Below are 15,347 nucleotides of genomic sequence, written 5' to 3'. Positions count from 1 at the left end.
CCGTGTAGGCAGTGGGAGGCACAGGAGGAGGAATGCAGACATCAGTGCTCACAGACTGTGAAGGAGGCAGGGTTGGTGGCAGAGATTGTGGGAAGGAGAGAGCCACTGACCTTCCCTTTTCCAACAATCGTCCAATGCCACCTTCACAGCTGCTTTCAAGCAGAAGAACATGTTAGGTCTTCAAATGTGCTCCTTGGGGAGTATATGAGGGCAAGGGAGAAAGGGCACATTTCCAGTGCAAGAGAAGCCAATTCACTTCACATAGAAACTATATCCAGTGAGAAAGTTGAAAGGACAATACCCAGGGACAATTCAAACTCTACAGCACCTGTCAAAAAAAAATCATTTTGGTTTCTTATCTTTCTTAAAGATCCTTATCTGAAAATCTTTGCAGGAGCATAGGTGTTTCGGTTCCTAATGCCACATGTAAGCCACAGTGGGGCAGATGGGTAGCCTAGGAAGAGAGTCAGGGGATACCACTCCTAGAGTTTAGCTCCGGGCTGCTGGGAAACCAAGCCAATGCACCAGAGCTTCGGTTCCATTGTCCAATTTACATTGGCATTTCATCCCCAAAGAGGGCTCCTTGTAAATAATTTGTTTGCCTGCAGTATGGGAGATAAAGAAGCTGCTAGGAGTAGCACTCCCCTGGGGAGGGTGATGAAACTGACCCAAGGAGATGCAGCACCTCTCTGGGTGATCTGCACATGGACTCCTACATGGAGAAATGCTCCTGGTCCTCTGGGCCACCGGTTCCAGGTGAATCCTTGGTGTGAGCAATCACAGAAGGGGGAACCCCTCTGCCTCTTCTGTCATAGAGGTGACATGAAAGGAAGTTTGCTGTGAATGTTTGGGGATTCGATTTCTTATGCTGTTCCTCACTGTCTCTTCTTTCTCAGAACCATGGGCAGAATGAGGACATCCTCTATGGGGCTCAATGACCACCTTTTCTTCTTGCAGCCTCTAGCCACAGTGGGGAGATTATCATTTGGAATGTCATCTCAGGCCGCATGTACTGCAAGCTGAATACATTGAGACCCCTTGATGGAGCAGAAGATAGCGAAGGTAGGTAAGGGGCAGGCTCTGTGGCCACTCTGCACAGGCCCCAGCAAGTGTGGACTCCTGGCCAGTTGTCTAAAGGATCCTCAGTTCTGAAATGGTTGGATTCAGGTTTAACTTGAAGGATGAAGATTCCCAAAGCTGGGAGGGAGTTTAAGAGTTTCACTTGCTCATCCACATCTGTGGGCACCTGTTCATCAAAGCCCATCTCATGGGTCAGCTTGCCACCTCTAGGAGCCCTATTCTCACCTACTGCCCACCTGAAAATCTCTCTCCCCTGCTGAGTCTCTTGGGCTTTGTCAGTACACAGCTCTCACAGCACTGATTTTCCTCCTTTGTTTTCAATACCACCACCCAAGTGCTCCTTCCCACCAGCTAGCAAACCTCCCCACAAACCCAGATCAGACATCATATCCTGATATGTCATTCATCTGTGTGACTCACAAATCTTTATGCCACTTCATCATCAACCCCTTTTGGTGGCTCCCAGCTTCTAGGGTCCTCACATTGCTCAAATCCCCTATACCCCTGACCTGGGTCTGTCTTACTCTTCAATATTTGTATATGCATTGCAAAAATTTCCCCGCCCTCCCACTCCAACCTTCCCAAGTATTCTGTCCTGGTCCCATTTCTTCAAGGTCCTTTCTCTCTGCTAATGTGATCATGGATCCATTCATTCACTATTCATTCCAAAAGTAGTGATGAGCCCCTGCTATTGTCTAGGCCCAGTGCTAGGTGCTGGTTGGTAATCACACCTTTCTCCAAGACTTGAACCTTCTGAAAAATACACATAGAAGTCATATGGAGGATCATCTATCTATCAGTCTCATTGCTGGCTGTGCTGGATTGGAAAACCAGCTACAACTGCAGCAGCCCAACAGGCTTCCTACCACTTCTCTCCCTGTCTCCAAACTCCAAGGCCATTCATTCTTCCCAAGTGGCAGTCTGCCAACACTCAGGGTCCCTGCCATCAGCCAGGGACCCACTGCCTCACCCCCATAGAACCTGACAGGGAAACACAAGGCCTTGGGAATTTTTGCATAAAATTGGAGAATCCTTACATCTCCTGAAGCCCAAACCCTTAGGGAGCCATGTGCCCCAGGTTACCGTCTCCTGCTTTAGGCATGTGATAATTTACCACCCAAGGAAAAGCTCTAGTGGCTCATTCCACCAGAAACTATCTTCAAGCCTCTCCTGTGGGTTCATCCCTATGGGAGATGGGTAGAGGAGACTAGAGAAATGTGAAGTCTGGTGGTGCCCTCAGGAGGCTCACAGTCTAGGTTGAGATGAGATGTACATGCCCAACACAGGTAGGATAATGATACAGCCATGCAATTAGCCTTGCTGTGCTTAAGAGACACTGGTTAGAACTTGAAACCAGTGGACACACAGGTTTAAAAAGAAATTTTTACCTGGAGACTTATTATCTTGTCTATTCCTATTCTCCTTCACTATATAAAAAAAAGATTTTGCTTTAAAGCTCTTTCTGAGATCTTTGGGGGAAAAGGGTGGCATTTCCTTCTAAAGTTTCTTTTATTTTCTTTTTTTCCCAGCAATGACTATATTTGAAAGAACTACTCTTGAGAAGGTACCATGTTTGTGCACACACACTGCACCAGAGAACCCCAGAATGGAGTACTAAAAATAAACACCCCTTCCCAAAATTCACACAGGTACACACACACACACACCCTCTCTGTCCACCAGTGCACTATAACTATAAACAGCTTTGGGGGTAAGAGCCATAGATCAGACACTAGAAGTAAACTTTTGTCAGAAAAAGAAAAAAGGCAAAAGAAAGAAGAAAAGTATAAACCTAGAGACTCCAAATCCTCTTTCCTTCTGAAGAGAAGGGGCATGAAGGTGGAAGTGGAGGTGACAAGACAGGATCACCATACTGCCCAATTCCACATGCCCCACATCTACTGAATGGATGTGAGTGATGGCTCTTCAAATTGTGCAGTGCACAGCTGCCCAGTTGTTAGGCTGCAGCCCTGAGAGGGGTTCCCATGAGTAGCTATGAACAGAAAAGGAAAATATGCTTCTGTGATCCACCACTTGCCCTGACTTCTGAGGGTGTTGTGGAACATTACAGTGGGGTCTGGCAAAGGTACTGACTTGAAGAGACAAGGCAACATTTTTATCGTTGCCATAAGGTGGATGACAGGTGGTGAGTTAGCTGCCTAAGCTGGACCCCATTTTTTTCTGCTCAGCAAGGAAGCTCCTCAAGGATGTAGCCTGGACAGAAGAGGCTAGCCAGTCAGCCTTAGGCAGGTTGCAGTGAGACTTGGCCAACATTCAATGGTTAAAACTGAGTTGAAAATCTTTAGGTTAGGTCAAGCAGTACTGCTCTGGGGTTTTCACTGTATGTCCCACTGGACAGGGTTAGGCAGCAGAGAAACTTGGTAAGAAGAGAGGCAGGCCAGTATGAAAATTCATCTGTGCAAGCATGCACACATACACAAAAGTCCACACAGAGGTGTGCACCCTAGAACTGAGAGATGACACTGCTAGGACTTGGGTACCCAGCACAGGGAACAAGAGCTGGTGCTAAAAGAGCAAAGCTGTATGTGTCTGCAATTTGAAACTTATGCACAATCCTTGGCTCTTGTGTCTCAAAGCTCTGTTCTATGTATGACTTGAGCATGAATGTCCAAGTTGGAACCTGTCTACTTTTCTCTCAGGAAGCTCTGTACACTTTCAAAGCAAGCCTTCTCACTTTCCTCATTAGTGTCCCAGCAGCCATTCCTACCCAGCCTAGAGCCTAACTTTGTGAAACCTGAAGGAAGCTGACTGACCTAGAGGTCAGGATAGCTCTGGCCCTGCAGCCCTGATGTAGTGGGCATCCAAGAGCATCTCCTCTCTCTCAGGCTGAGGCACAGAGGTTGTAGGAGATAAGGCTGAAAGCCACATGTACACAAACATCCTGAGGCTGACCAACTGACACACACAGCCATAATGATAACCAGAAGCTGGAACTCCACACATTGAATGCAGGACTTTAGACGGGTAGAAAAGGAAGGTGCTGGGCACAGAGGCAAGGGTACGAAGCTCCTCCAAATGGGAATGGAGTGCCAACCACCCTGCCTCGCTCCAAACACTTGCCTCCAGGACCGTGGCAAGAGTCCAGTCCATTAAGTGCTGTGTGCAATACTAGTGCTTTGAGTCTGCTGTCCTTATCAACGAAGCAGTATGGATGGACTAGTAGTCACCTGGCAGGAGGCCTCAGCTCCTGTCAGGCTAGGCGTATTGGCCCTTGCTCAGTGTGTTCAACAAGGACTCCACCTCTTGTGGGTTCCCCAAGGCCTCTCCAAGCATCTTCTCCATGTTTCTCATTATGGCCACTTTCGGATGGGCTTCGAGAGGATATTCAGTTCTCTTAGAGGTGGGGGCCCCTTTATCAGAAGTTCACAGTGATGGTAATCTGCCCTCTTAGTAATGACTATATGATGCCACTAGTGCATTGGGATGTAAAGAACATCACCAGGACCGACCATTGTTTTGTAACCAACCATGCACTGGAAATCAGGGAACCTCTCATAGTCAGGATTGTCAAAGTCCACCTAGCTCTGTCTGTCACATGGATGATGAACAGGGTATGCTTAGAGGCACTCAAACTGATCTGAAGGGAATAAAATGCATTGCTTGTAGCCCTTTATCTGAGCAAAGGAGTTCTGTTACTCATCACAGTGACAGATGTTACGTTTTCTTCCACACCGATGAGCAGCAGATAGGAGGTCGGCTGCCCCCAGCCACACTTTCCTTGTTGCATATTAATCCAGTTCCTGTTAAAACCCAGGAAGTCCATGACAATCTTCCTGCCCACAGTGTCACTGAGCATTTGCTGCACATACAAGCTCTCATCCCTTCCTTGCTGCTGTATATCCTGCAGTTTCTCAACAAAGTCATGGAATTTCATTTCCTGCCTGTTAGACCTTGGCTGAAAATTCTGGATATTAGCCATCTTCTTTCTCATCATAGTACAAGAACTTGTGGGTACTGGCACTGCACACACAGAAGTCTCCATTGTTAATATTTTCTTGCAGGTATTCAAGGTCCCATTTCAAGGCAGGATATACAGGATTTGTGTAGGTCAGCACCACAGGCTTCTCATTCTTCATAAGCTCCTCGGCCCAGGGTCACTCAGACTCAGACTCAGGCCAGGTGGGGTGGGAAAGCTATAACTGCACAGTTGGCACTCATTCCATGCCAGGTGGGGGCTTCAGCCTCTTCCCAGCGTTCTCTAGAGCCTGAGGCCACAGCCTCCATCGCTATAGCTGCCATCTCTGCAGCTAGGGAGGGCCCAACCGAAAGGTTTATTTTCATTGCCATTAAAATAACAATAAAATCACCAGCCAAGAATGCAACGTCGACCTTTAAGCCAGCAGCTCTCACTTAAAACCGTATTTGCAGCAGCATTTTCTACTTAAACTTATGTGATGGCTGGTTTTGAGAAACTGCTTTTCTGCTCCAAAAATGCTCAGCCAGCCATAGCTACCAAGAATTCATGTCTGCATTGCAAAAATTGCAAAAATGGGATGGAAATTTGTGAAAGTTCCTCATTCTTCCAGGAACAACAGTACAGGCTCTTCTTGAAGGTCAGATCAGGACACAGTGGTCTTTCCATGGGGCTGGTGAAGAAGTCACCTTTGTACTTGCAAAACCATCTGGACAATTCTGAAGTCATTCTCCATAGAGAGGGGAACTGAGAAAGGCAATTGTGCAAGCAAAGCCAGATGAGCTAGAAACAGGTTCTTCTTGCCAACTTTTCAGCATTTTAGCTTCACTGTTCATTACATTGGGGATTGTTAACTTCTTCCCCCACATTAAGGAGGAGGAATTCAAGAGTGAGAGAGACCAAGAGATTTCAACCAGGCTAAAATCCAGGAAATCAGTGAGCTACCTGAGAAACTAAGCCTTTTTCTTCTTTTTTTAATGTGGTAAATAAAATACACATAACATAAAGATTATCCTAATTATTTTTAAGTGCACAAGTCAATGGTATTAAGTGCACTCACATTGTTGTGCAGCCTTCACCATCTATGCCCATAACTCTTTTCATCTTGTACAACAGAAGCTGATACCTACTAAACTATAACTCCCCGTTTTCCCTTTTCCTCAGCTCCTGGCAACCACTATTACATTTTCTTTCTGTCTCTGTGAGTTTGACTCTAAGTACTTCACATAAGTAGAATCACACAGTATTTGTCTTTTTGTGATTGTTTTATTTCACTTTGCATGGCATCCTCAACTTTCATCCATGTTGTAACATATATCAGAATTTCCTTCCATTTAAGGCTGAATAATATTCCATTGTATGTATAAATCACCATTTGGCTATCCATTCATCAATTGGTGGACACTGGGTTACTTCCAAATTTTAGCTATTGTGAGTAATGCTGCTATGACATGGGTGTACAAACATCTTTTTGATACCCTGCTTTAATTCTTTGTTTGGGTATACATTCAGAAGTGAAATTGCTGAATCATATGTTAATTCTATTTTTAACTTTTCAAGGAACTTCCATGCTGTTTTCCACAGTGGCTGAATCATTTTACATTCCCCCCGGTAGTGAACAGGGTTCTGATTTCCGTATATCTGTACCAATACTTGTTATGTTCTCTTTCTTAGTTTGTTTTATAATTACCTTTCTAATGGTCTGAAGTGGTATCTCATTGTGGTTTGATTTGCATTTTCTATTTTTTTTCTTTTTTTTGATATATCTATTGATTATGCTATTACAGTTGTCCCATTTCTGCCCCTTCACTCAACTCCATCCTGCCCACCCCCTCCCTCCCACATTCCCCTCCTATAGTTCATGTCCATGGGTCATATTTATAAGTTCTTTGGCTTCTACATTTCCTACACTATTCTTAGCCTCCCCCTGTCTATTTTCCACCTATCATTTATGCTATTTATTCTCTGTACCTTTCCCCCCTCTCTCCCCCTCCCACTCCCCTATTGATAACCCTCCATGTGATCTCCATTTCTGTGGTTCTGTTTCTGTTCTAGTTGTTTGCTTAGTTTTCTTTTGTTTTTGTTTTAGGTGTGGTTGTTCATAACTGTGAGTTTGCTGTCATCTTTACTGTTCATATTTTTTATCTTCTTTTTCTTAGGTAACTCCCTTTAACATTTCATATAATAATGGCTTGGTGATGATGAACTCCTTTAACTTGACCTTATCTGAGAAGCGCTTTATCTGCCCTTTCATTCTAAATGATACCTTTGCTGGATACAGTAATCTTGGATGTAGGTTCTTGCCTTTCATGACTTGGAATACTTCTTGCCAGTCCCTTCTTGCCTGTAAGGTCTCTTTGGAGAAATCAGCTGACAGTCTTATGGGAACCCCTTTGTAGGTAACTGTGTCCTTTTCTCTTGCTGCTTCTAAGATTCTCTCCTTCTGTTTAATCTTGGGGAATGTAATTATGATGTGCCTTGGTATGTTCCTCCTTGGGTCCAGCTTTTTTGGGACTCTCTGAACTTCCTGGACTTCCTGGAAGTCCATTTCCTTTGCCAGATTAGGGAAGTTCTCCTTCATTATTTGTTCAAAGAAGTTTTCAATTGTTTGTTCGTCCTCTTCTCCTTCTGGCACCCCTATAATTCAGATGTTGGAACGTTTCAAGATGTCCTGGAGGTTCCTAAGCCTCTCCTCATTTATCTGAATTCTTGTTTCTTCATTCTTTTCTGGTTGGATGGTTCTTTCTTCCTTCTGGTCCACACCATTGATTTGAGTCCCAGTTTCCTTCGCATCACTATTGGTTCCCTGTACATTTTCCCTTGTTTCTCTTAGCATAGGCTTCATTTTTTCATCTGGTTTTCGAACAAATTCAACCAATTCTGTGAGCGTCTTAATAACCAGTGTTTTGAACTGTGCATCCGATAGGTTGGCTATCTCTTCCTCGCTTAGTTGTATTTTTTCTGGAGCTTTGAAGTGTTCTGTCATTTGGGCCATTTTTTTTTTTTTTTTGTCTTGGTGCATCTGTTACTTTAAGAGGTGGAGCCTTAGGTGTTCCCGGGGCGGGGTAACGCTGGTGGCTGCACTGTGATGCTGTACGTGGGGGAGGGGCGGAGAGGGAGCAATGGTGTCCACTCCACCGGATTTCAATCTTTCGCTCTGCTACTCACAATCAAACTGGGCCCCTCTGGTGCTGGTTCCCGAGTGGGTGGGCCTGTGCACACTCTAGGCCCCTGTGGGTCTTTCCAACGACCTCTCCTGTGTGGCTGGTAGTCTCTCCTGCTGTTGCCCCAACCTCCACAGGCATTCTCAATCAGAGGTTTGAGGCTTTATTTCCCCCCGCGCTGGAGCCCTGGGTTACGCAGTCTGCTTCACTCCCTGCCGTTCGTCCTGGTTTATCTGTGCACGAATGTGGGGCCGTGGGGTGCTACCCGCCACTCTGCCTGCCCCGTTCTCCGCCACTCTGAGTCTGGCCCTCTAGGTTTATCTGCGTGAATGTGGGCCGCAGGGTCTGCTAGTGGTCAGACTGTCTGCCCTGTTGGTCCCACACTCCGCCAGTCTAGGTCCTGCCACGGCAACCCGAGTCCTCTCCGACCGCGTGCCAGTCTCTGCCCCTCCTACCAGTCTGGATGTATGTTTCTTTTTTATCTACTTGGTGTCGGACTTCCTTGCTGTTCGATTTTCTGTCAGTTCTGGTTGTGCGAGGAGGCGCAGTGTGTCTACCTACGCCACCATCTTGGTTCTCCTGATTTGCATTTTCTTAATGATTAGTGATGTTGAACATCTTTTCTTGTACTTAATGGCCATTTGTATATCTTCTTGGAGAAATGCTTATTCAAGTCCTTTAAAAAAATTTTTTTTAAGTTTATTGATGAGGGAGGGAGGGAGAGAGAGAGAGAGAGAAATGTTGATGTAAGAGAGAAACTTTGATTGGTTGCCTCCCATTTGCGCCCCAACTGGGGGTCAAATCTGCAACCTAGGTATGTGCCCTGACCAGAAATCAAACCCCCAACCTTTTGGTGTATAGGATGATGCTCCAACTAACTAAGCCACACCAGCCAGGACATATTCAAGTTTTTTGCCCATTTCTGAATAGGGCTGTTTGTTCTTTGTGTTGAGTTTTACAAGTTTTCTATATATTTTGGATATTGATCCCTTATCAGATATATTATTTGTAAATATTTGCTCTTATTCTGTGGGTCATCTTTTTACTCTGTGGAGAGTGTCTATTGATACACAAATTTAAAAAATTTTAATAAAGTCCAATTTGCTTTTTTTTTTTTTGTTGCCTGTGTCATAGACAAGAAATCATTGCCAAATCCAATGTTGTGAAGTTTTCTTCTATGTTTTCTTCTAAGAATAGTTTGTTTTAGGTCTTATATTTAGGTCCTTGATCTGCTTTGAGTTAATTTTTGTATACAGTGCCAGTTAAGGGTCAAACGTCATTCTTTTCCATGTGAATGTTCAGTTTCCCCAGCACTATTCATTGAAGAGATGGTCCTTTCCTTATTGAATGGTCTTGGCGCCTTTGTCAAAAACCACTTGACCATGTATGTGAGGGTTTATTTTGGGGCACTCTATTCTATTCCATTGGTTTGCATGTCTGTCTTTATGCCAACACCACACTGTTTTGATTACTGTATCATTGTAGCAAGTTTTGAAACCAGGAAGTGTGAGTCCTCTAGTGTTGTTCTTCATTTTCAAATTGTTTTGTCTATCCAGGGACTCCTGAGATTCCATATGAATTTTAGGATGGATTTTTTTTATTTCTGCAAAAAATGTTATTAAATTTAGACAGATTGCACTGAATCTGTAGCTCACTTAGGGTAGTATTAACATTTAAAAAATATTAAGTGTTCCAATCTGTGTACATGAGATGTGTTTCCATTTATTTTTATCTTTCTTTCAGGAGTGCTTTGTAGTTTTCATTTTATAAGTCTTTCACCTCTTTGGTTAAGGTATTTTATTTTTTTTAAGTACATTTGATTGATTATGCTATTACAGTTGTCCCATTTTTCCCCTTTTATTCCCCTTCACCCTGTACCCCCTCCCATCAGTATTCCCCCCTTAGTTCATGTCCATGGGTCATACATGTAAGTTCTTTGGCTCCTCCATTTCCTATACTATTCTTAACCTCCCCCTGTCTATTTTATGCCTACAAATTACGCTTCTTATTCCCTGTACCTTTTTACCCCATTCTGCCCTCTCCTCCTTCCCACTGATGACCCTCCATGTGATCTCCATTTCTGTGATTCTGTTCCCGTTCTGGTTGTTTACTTAGTTTGTTTTTGTTTTAGGTTCATGTGTTGATAGTTGTGAGTTTACTATCATTTTACTCTTCATAGTTTTGATCTTCTTCTTTTTCTTAGATAAGTCCCTTTAATATTTCACATAATAAAAGCTTGGTGATGATGAAGTCCTTTAACTTGACCTTATCTGGGAAGCACTTTATCTGCCCTTCTATTCTAAACGATAGCTTTGCTGGATAGAGCAATCTTGGATGTAGGCCCTTGCCTTTCATGACTTGGAATACTTCTTTCCAGCCCCTTCTTGCCTCTAAGATTTCTTTTGAGAAATCAGCTGACAATGTTATGGGATCTCTTGTGTAGGTAACTCTCTCCTTTTCTATTGCTGCTTTTAAGATTCTTTCCTTATCTTTAGTCTTGAGTGATGTAATTCTGATGTGCCTTGGTATGTGCTTCCTTGGATCCAACTTCTTTGGGACTCTCTGAGCTTCCTGGACTGGCATGTCTAGTTTCTTCACCAGACTGGGGAAGTTCTCCATTATTTTTTCAAATAAGTTTTCAATTTTTTGTTCTTCCTATTCTTCTTCTGGCACTCCTATGATTCTGATGTTGGAACATTTAAAGTTGTCCCAGAGGTTCCTAAGCCTCGCCTCATTTTTTTTTTTTTGAATTCTCGTTTCTTCATTTTATTCTGGTTGAATCTTTATTTATTTCTTTTTTTCCAAATCATTGATTTGAGTCCTGGTTTCCTTCTTTTCACTGTTGGTTCCTTGTGTATTTTTCTTTATTTCACTTTTTATAGCCTTCATTTCTTTATTTTTCAGCTGTACTCAACCTTTTCTGAGCATCCTGATTATCATTGTTTTGAAATCTGCGTCTGATAGGTTGGCTATCTCCTCATCACTTAGTTATTTTTTTGGAGTTTTGACCTTTTCTTTCATTTGGGCCATATTTCTTTTTCTCAGTGCACCTATTACGTTGTAAGGGGTAGAGCCTTAGGTATTCTCCAGGGCAGGGCACCCCACTGTTGCTGTTTTGTGGCACTGTATGTGGGGGCGGGGTCAGGGAGAGAACATTGCAATGTGCTTGGTTCTCAGCTGGCTTTCAAGTCACTTTCCCTGCTACCCACAAGCAAATTGGGCCTTTCTGGTGCTGATTCCCAGGAGGGTGGGTTTGTGTACATTCTAGGACCCTGAGTGTCTATTCAGCAAACTCTCCTATAAGGCTGGGAGTTTCTCCCACCGCCACAGCCCCCACAGATTTCCTCAGTCAGAGGTTTTGAGGCTTTATTTCCCCACGCTGGAACCCTGTGTTGTGCAGTCTGTCTCACTCCCCAGTTGTCCCACCCGGTTTATCCACATACAAATATGGGACCTCCTAGTCTGCCACTCGCTGCCTTGCTGTGTGTCCTCTCTGCCCAAGTTCTCCGTCTCCACCCCTCCTACCTGGCTGGATGAATGTTTCTTCTTTATCTCCTTGGTTGTTGGACTTCCATACAGTTCAATTTCTTGGCAGTTCTGGTTGTTTTTTGTTTTTAAATTGGTTGTTATCTTTCCTTTGGTTGTGTGAGGAAGCAAAGCATATCTACCTACACCTACATCTTCATGGTATTTTATTCTTAGTGAAGGGAATTTATCTTTGCTCTGTGTGCCTACCCCTCATTTACTCCCCCTCACTCTGTTCCATACGTCAGTGACCCCAGAGCTTAATAACCCAGAAGTAAGAAAACGGCCCAGATAACTAGTGGTGCATCCCAGGCATCAGGGAGGACACTGGGTCTGAGAACCAAGGCAGGAGCCACATTGCCATGTGAGTGGCCCTCTCACCTGCCTCTGAGAATCCTCAGTCCCCCAAAGACAACAACAGAGCCCAATATCAAGAGGGCTTTGGATGCAAACACATCTAGATTTGAATCTCAGCTCCTCCATCTATTAGCTGTGGGACTTTGCAATACATTTATTTCTAAACCACAGTCTCAGGGTTACAGTCTCTATAAAATCAGGAGCAAAATGTCTACCTGGGGTTGTTGTGATGATTAAATATGGGAATATTGAGCAAGTGCTTAGCACAGAAAGTGTCCTTTAGCAAATCATCCTGGCCGTGATCATCGTCCACTTGAGGGCAGGGCCTTAGCCAGCCATGCCCACTGTGGCTTCCTCAGTGCACAACACTATGCCAGGCACAGAGTCAAGCCAAAATAAATATTGTTAAATGGTTAATAGCCTGACTCATGAATGTCCCCATGGTGGTAAGATCTGAGAGTGTACCTCTTGTGTCTATTCCAGCACCAACCCCATTATTTATATCACTCCTTATTGACATGGGGCCATTGGCTTCACCTCCAGTTGGGCATGTACCCCCAGAGCCTGCAGAAACAAGAAGGGTATAATAAGGAGAGACTTCCAATATCCAAGTAGCAACATTCCCTTGGCTTTTGGAGGTTTGCATCTAGGTAGGTTTTTAGGATTTTTATTCAACAACAAATATTGGGACTCTGCATACCAAGTAAGCACTGTGATAGGATTAGAGGTAAATGCTAAAAAGGACACATGTGGCCCCTGTGTGGATGGTGCTGATGGTCTGGGCAGGAAGAGTAGAGACTGGGGAGATAGGGATATGGTTTCAGAAGTTCTTTCAACACTTAACTCTGTTATGAAGATCAAGGTTTAACATCAATGCTTCCTAGCATGGCCTTCACTGCCCAGTGCCCAACCCACCTTTTGAGATTCTATATCCATTGCTGGTCCTTCCCCTTGGAAAGACCTCTTTCACCCTTGCCTTCTCCACACACAATAAAGCCCCTCCTCTATGTACCAGCAGCACCTTTCCCATTCTTTCGGGGTAGTTCTTTTTGGTTTGGTTTGGCTCTCTGTTTCCCCTTCTTTCCACAGCACTCAGCCTGATGCCTAGATCCTACTAGAGATTTGACCAATGCCAATAAAAAACAAGGGAATGAAAGGATGAGCATCTTTATGGCCTTGAACCATTTTCTAAGTCTCCATTTCCTCATCTGATGTGGGACTAATAATCTAATACCTTGTGATGTCACATGACTTTACATCTTAAAAAATGTTAAAAGTGACCTAAAGGTTAACTATCTTCATTTCAATCCAGAAATTCCTAGAGAGTGGGACATCTTGAGAAGGACCCAGAGGGTCCCAAGCTAAGCCCACGTCCTTCCTGCTTGGTTTTCCCAGGTCTCTCAGCCCCTCCCTCAAGTCCACACCAACTTCCCAATCCCTGTCTTTCTCCAAAAGTCCTGGGGTGCTGAAGCAATGCTGAGGCTAGTAGCCTTCACATCTGACTTTGTGATCCCAGCCAGGCTGGGCTGGTTCTTAACCAGAGGCCACATGCCCTGAAGTGTACAGCATGTCCAGCCTTAGGGCGGTGCTGTGACACATGGGCAGCTGCACCAGAAGCCAGAGAAAGCTGTGAGTTCCATGGGGAGTACAACAAAATCTCTCTTCTGTCACCAGGCCCAGATCTAAGTGTTATCTGTCTTACCTTTCTGAAGACTTGGGTGGCCAAGTTGGAGTCAGCTGCTGCTTCCCTGGTGGCCAGTGGACCCTAAGGTGACAATGGGCCCACGCATTGTGCTGCTCCTTCTCAGATAGGCCATTCTAGGCTCTGTTTTGGGAGGAGGGTCCCTCAGCATTTATAGCTTCCTTCCGCTCACTCTGCCATTTCCCTCTGGCTGTTCATTCTCTCTACTCTGAGCCCTGGCTCACTCAGCCCCAGGAGCTCAGCCACCGCCTCCAAGTGCCAACATCCCAGGGCCCTCCTCTGCTGCCACCCCAGGCTCTATCACCTTCTGGAGGCTATCGGTGGGACCAGTCTTGTTGCAAACTTCACTCCTGTAAGTTGGGCAGTTGATGGAAATAACTTTCATACTTAAGGTTCTTTTGATTTTCTTTGATACCAACCTGGCTGTGTGACCTGGAGATTCTGCCAGTCTCCAAGTTCTTATCTTTATTTATCTGCACAGCATTTCTATTTACTGGAGATTAATACATACAGAGTCTGGTTCTTACCATAGATAAGTTACAGTGTTTCACTTGCCATTGTCTGACAGGTGAGCTTCATCTGTGAATGGGCCCTGTGTGTGTGTATGTGAGATAGGCCTTGTGTATGTGTGTGAGATGGGCCCTGTGTGTGTGTGTGTGTGAGATGGGTCTTGTGTGTGTATGTGAGATGGGCCTTGTGTGTGTGTGTGAGATAGGCCATGTGTGTGTGTGAGATGGGTCTTGTGTGTGTGTATGAGATGGGCCTTGTGTGTGTGTGTGAGATAGGCCATGTGTGTGTGTGAGATGGGTCTTGTGTGTGTGTATGAGATGGGCCTTGTGTGTGTGTGTGTGAGATAGGCCATGTGTGTGTGTGAGATGGGTCTTGTGTGTGTGTATGAGATGGGCCTTGTGTGTGTGTATGAGATGGGCCTTGTGTGTGTGTGTGTGAGATAGGCCATGTGTGTGTGAGAGAGATGGGTCTTGTGTATGTGTGTGTGAGATGGGCTGTGTGTGGGTGAGAGAGAGAAAGAGAGAGAAGAGAGAGAAAGAGAAACACAGATGGGCCATGTGTGTGTATGTATGTGTGTGTGTCAGATGGGCATGTCTTTTAGTCTAGGAACAAAGCCCAAGTCAGCGGCATAGTAGTGACAGCAGGAGATGCCCTAGCCTACGTGGCTCACTAGGAAGGTTTTGTGTGTATCTATGACACCAAGGACTACAGCCTGTGGGGACCAGAGCTACAGGCTCCCAAGAGTAGGCAATAGTTCTTCATCATGTTAAATACCTGGCTGGGCATAGCCTCAGTTTTAGTTTAATATTCTGATTGGTAAAAAATAATTGTGCCAGTGAGAAGGGGGTCTCTTAAATGTTTTAAGAATGGATTTAGAGACAAATATTTTCATGAAAGTATTCAGTGTTGGCAAGGACACAGGAGAATGAACAGGCACACACTCTTGAATAGCAAGTTAATTGGTGCATACTACATGAAGGGCAAGCTGACAGTATGTATTTAGAGCTTCAAACCAGCAAGTCTACTTCTAAGGATTTGGCTGAAAGAAATAATAAAAACTATACAAATATGTAGT

General features: G+C 44.5%; 2 pseudogenes; one reads left to right on the top strand and one right to left on the bottom strand.

Annotated features, from left to right (window-relative positions):
* LOC128780381 (uncharacterized) overlaps positions 1–15,026 on the top strand; it is a 52,792-nt pseudogene extending 37,766 nt beyond the window's left edge.
* Positions 4,297–5,340, bottom strand: LOC139440816 (hypoxia-inducible factor 1-alpha inhibitor pseudogene; annotated as a pseudogene).
* Positions 15,027–15,347: the final 321 nt, after the last annotated feature.

Source organism: Desmodus rotundus, chromosome 3, assembly GCF_022682495.2.
Source record: "Desmodus rotundus isolate HL8 chromosome 3, HLdesRot8A.1, whole genome shotgun sequence".
NCBI classification, from domain to species: Eukaryota; Metazoa; Chordata; class Mammalia; order Chiroptera; family Phyllostomidae; genus Desmodus; species Desmodus rotundus.
Note: the sequence above shows the minus strand (reverse complement) of the source record. Positions and strands in the feature narration are given on the sequence as shown.